Below are 5,000 nucleotides of genomic sequence, written 5' to 3'. Positions count from 1 at the left end.
CTTTGCAGTTGCAGAGAGGGTTAGCATAGAGGTGTGAATTAAGAAGGCCCTTGAAGGTGCTTGTATGACTTTGTAGCCTGAGTTCAGGTGGGAGGGTGTTCCATACTTTATCAACATCATAAGAGAATAGGGCCTCTCCAGCGCTGTTATTGCATGGGTTGATTTTAATCAGGCTTTTGTTGCATGAACTTAGTTCCCTTTTGGGGTTCTGAAAGTTTAGCATGTCAGCTAGGGCACGGCTCTTCCCCGAATGAAAAATAATTTGATGGGCTATGATCAGTTGGTGGTAGCGTAGGAGGTTTGGAAATTCTAACCAGTACAGTTTAATTACGGATTGGCAGTGGTGGGAATGTGATCTATTATTGGCAGCGAACCTAGCTATTTTATTGTAGCATGTGGAGAGTTTGTTCAGGTTAGTTTTGTTAATGTTGGTGAGGACTGGAGAGGCATATAGTAGTGTTGATAAGAGATGAGTTCTAGCTATTGTTCTAGTTTCGGGGGTTAGGAATAGTATGCAATGATATAGGCAACCAAGTTTTTTATGGACTTTAGAGATAGTTTGGGATACGTGCTTGTTGAATTTAAGTTGTTGATCAATAGTGATGCCTAAGAGTTTGGCCTCAGTTACTGGGGTGATGAGGGAGCCATTGGTTGACATGATGGTAAAGGTAGCGGAGGAGTGATTGATTGGGTGGAATAGCATTAGCTGTGTTTTTTTGGGGTTTAGTATTAGTTGATAGTTGTTTAGCCAGTTCTCTACCTCAGTGAAGGATTCCTGGGCTTTACTTTGTAGTAATTGGATGTTTGGTGCTGAGCAGATTAGAGTAGTGTCATCCGCATACTGGACGATGTTGGCTTTAGTGGTAGCTAGGTGGAGATTATTTGTAAATATGTTGAAGAGAAGGGGACCAAGGATTGAACCTTGTGGGACACCACATGTGACAGGGAGTGGGGGGGATAGGGAGTTGCCCCATTTGACAGATTGTGACCAGTTATTTAGGTAACTGTTAAACCATTTTAGGGTGGAGTCATTGAGGTTGAGTTCTGCTAGGCAAGTGAGGAGTTTACTATGGGAAACTGTATCATATGCCTTGGATAGGTCTAAAAAGGTGGCAAAGACCAGCTTCCCTTGGTTCCTGTGCGAGTTTATGGTATTGGAGAAGTTAATTAGAGCAGTGCTGGTGCTATGGGATGGTCTGAATCCATTTTGGGTTTTAGTTAGAAGGTTGTTAGTTAACAGATGGGTAAGGATTTGGTGGTGGATACATTTTTTTAGAATTTTTGAGAGGGGTGATAGGATAGCAATGGGATGGTAGTTGGAGTGGTCAGTAGATGGACCTCCCTTGTTGAGAGGGATGATATATGAGGTCTTCCATAATGAAGGAATGGAATGCAAGGAGATAGATCTGTTAATGAGTAAGGAGACGGGGTAGGTGATGGCCTTCGATGCAATTTGGAGATATTGAGCTGGGAGACTCGGCAGCTAGGGTGGTAGGTTTGAGTTTAGCTAAGAGATTTTGAATGGTTGTAGTTGGAACTGGGTTAAAAGTGAAGGGGGTGGAGTTAGTCTGGTAGTTTTAAGGGTTGATGTTGGGTCATGGGTGATATAGCACTTACCAGGTTCAGTATTGAAGAGGTAAAGTAGTTATTAAAACTAGAGGCTGTGTGTGGATCAGTACCTGTGATATCTGGGGGCAGTGTGGTGGTTTACCAGGCTGGATGATGTTCACTGTAGCCCAGGCAGGGCCGGTGTTAGCATTTTCGGGGCCCCCAGCAAATGTCAAGTTGGGGGGCCCCCTAAGCACTTCAGTATAAGTATCATCCTGTCAATGTCACACCTCCTAAGAACCTTTTTAGTTTGTACTGCAAATATTTAGGAGTAGTATGCACAGACCATAGCTACAAGCTGTTACATTACAACAGGCCGATATACCACACTTTGTTGACCTGTCTAACAAAGGGGCACTTACAGTTACTGGCATTTAGTTGCAACAGAGATACATTACAACAACTATATGTGCAGGTCTGGACTTAAATGAATTGATGACTAGGCCTACTGTTTCAACATCTCCCTCCTCTAACCCCCCCCCCCCTTTTTGGGCTCCCCATACCATGCACATTACTTTTTTCTTCCTTTTCTTACATTTTGCCTTACTCTCAGCTTTTTCAAGAAGCCATAACTTTCTATATGCTCTGAACTGCATTGTAAAGTTTTTTTTTTCTTTTTACACAAAGTTTTCATCCAATAATGGCTTGAACACAAATTATTATTAAGGAAAGAAATTAATTGTTGCTGTTCAGTTTTAGTTTTCTTTGCATCCTTTCAGCTCATTTTTCCTGACCGAGACAACACAGTAATAACCATGTAGGAAATAACTAAATTGAGCTGGTGCCCCCAAAGCCATAAGGGTTATATATGTGCCCTGGGATGCATTTTAGAGGATTTTCTCAGCATTTTACTCCAATGATGGCCTAAACAAAAATCATGCAAAAGAAAAGAATTTCAGTCTTATTTTTTTCTTTCAAGGAAGACATAAGTTGTGCCCAAAGCTTAACGTTAAAAGCTGACAAAATAGTAACTCACAATAAACTAACAAGCCAGTTGTGGGACTACATAGGTATTATCTGGGAATATTGCCTCCTTCCCTAACCCCCCCCCCCCCCAAAAGACAGCCACTGCCTATACATCCCTCTGGTGTTAGACTAGGATGAAAGCAGAGGTTTAAATTGCCTTAGCCATATATTTCAAGTGATTGTTGATATATGTGTACATAGTATGCTTCCTCACCCCTAACCCTCAAAGTCAGCCCCATGTATATGTGCCTGATGTGTGATTGTGAGAATGATTTCTGTAATATATTCTAAATTGTTGCTCTTAGACAGTACACTACCCCTACACAAGCTATAGTAACCTTCTTTTTACACTTCTGAGGTCTGTGAGAAAAGTAAATAAACAATTACCACACTGTCCTCAGCTCATTCACAAGCTATAATGACTTTATGTTCACACCTCTAAGGTTTGACTGTGATGAAAATTAAAGTTGTAATAACCACACAATCCCCAGCCCCCATAACCTACATCAGCTTTCTGTACACACACATTTGAGCAGGGCTCATTTTAGAATGGGTGTGTTTGAAACCAGAGGCTATTATTAGCTTTATCCTAAAAGGGTCATATCTCAGCATTGTTCAGGTTAAGCAGCTTAGTCAGAAAATTGATACATTTTTGTCTTAATTTTTCTTCAACCAGCAATAGCTTTTGTGGGGGTCCCTACAGAGTCAAGGATAATTAAGGGAGCCCCCAGTATCCATTTATACAGTCTGGTGAGTGGGGGCCACAAGACTCCAAGAAGATCTAAGTGTCTGAATGTTCTGTGATATATCTTATGTCTTACTTCTGAAATATAATTACTTGTTAAGTACATTTTTTACTGATACCCAGAAGAATAATGTCTGTGTCCTGGCATTACTGGGTACATGCACAGATAAAAATCAGTGATATTTTTTACACACACACAAGCACAAGCCACAGCAGTCCTAGTTTTGTGGTTATTTCAGGAAATAGCAATATATTGTGCGACACTGGTACTGCCACACCAGTTCAGTAACTGCTGTTTAGCAGTCATCAAACTGCAGCAGGGGTAAGTCACTTATTTAACTCATTGGGCAGTAATGAATACTGTCACTGTCCCCAATTTCACACACCTTCCCTGATTTTGTTCATACTTCTGCTTTCTCCTTTGCAAAAAGTTTGATTTGCTGGTAAATCATTCAAGATTACAAACAGTCAATCAATCCAGATATCTGAGTTTTATAATTATTGTCCAAAAATACGTGTTGATGCAAAAGGTGTTATTCTACTAACTTTTTAAGTGCATTAGAGTAATATTTAAAATGTAGTCCTGATTTTGAGCCTTTATTCTATTATTTTTGGGATTGTACTTAATTCTTAAGCAAAGAAATTGAGCTATACTATCTGATGTTCTGCTTGCATTTATAAAACTCCCTGAAAGAGAAAACCATCCCTGGTGATCAGAAGTATCAGGTCTTCTTAAAATCCAAAATTTGCACTGAGATAAGTCACTCTGGTATGCTGATCTCTCTAGTGCTTACCTTGCTCATGTTCATTATCAACTTCATCCTAACAGGGTCATATCACAGCCCTGTACAGGTTAAAGAGCATAATTAGTAAATTAATACTTTTTTCCTCAACCAGCAGCATCTTTTATGGGGCCCTCCACACAGTCAAGGATGATTAAGGGGGGGGAGGCTGCAGCCACGGGTATAGCAGGGACCTAAAGCTGGCTACGTAGTTAGTTTTAGTGGAGAAAATGTCCAACAGCAGGATTTAACTAAGACATGGGCACTATGTCAGTAGTAAAATATTTAATGAATTCTGATACCTGCTACTTGACAAAACACTGTTACTACACCCAGAAATATCTTTGAATTTTAAAGGCGGTAAAAATAAGAGTTATTATCCATGTGGTTTATTAAGTATACAATAATGCTGTACTAGCTTTTGTTGCTTTGACAGGCATGTAACAAAATATCAGGATAAGATAACTTGCTGTGGTTGGGGGCCCCCAGGGAACAGGGGGCTCCCAGTGAGCGCAGGGTTCGCTGGTGCCTAAAGCCGGCTATGAGCCCAGAATTTCTGTGGGTTGTTGTTATGTTTACTTTGTAGGGAAATATGGTAGTGTTTCTTGTCCAACCTAACCTGCTTTTTTGCTTTATTTCTGAGCTCAGCAAAGCTTTGCCTAGTTATGGGAGTTTTGTATTTTTGCCAAGTTATCCAAACTTTGTCTCTAGTACTGAGTAAGATTTTTGTGGCTTTGTTTAACCAAGGGGCAGGGTAACTTTGCAATCTTATAGTTTTTAGTGGGGCTAGTTGGTTTAAAATCTCTAGAAATTTGGCATTAAAGTATTCTACTGCATTATCCAGGGGAAGGGTTTTTATGGGAGCCCAGTCACAGGATTTTAGGGCTTTTGAGAATTGT

Source organism: Protopterus annectens, chromosome 8.part0 (genome assembly GCF_019279795.1).
Source record: "Protopterus annectens isolate FY-2018-M chromosome 8.part0, PAN1.0, whole genome shotgun sequence".
Taxonomy (NCBI): Eukaryota; Metazoa; Chordata; order Ceratodontiformes; family Protopteridae; genus Protopterus; species Protopterus annectens.
This window is presented reverse-complemented; position numbering follows the sequence as displayed.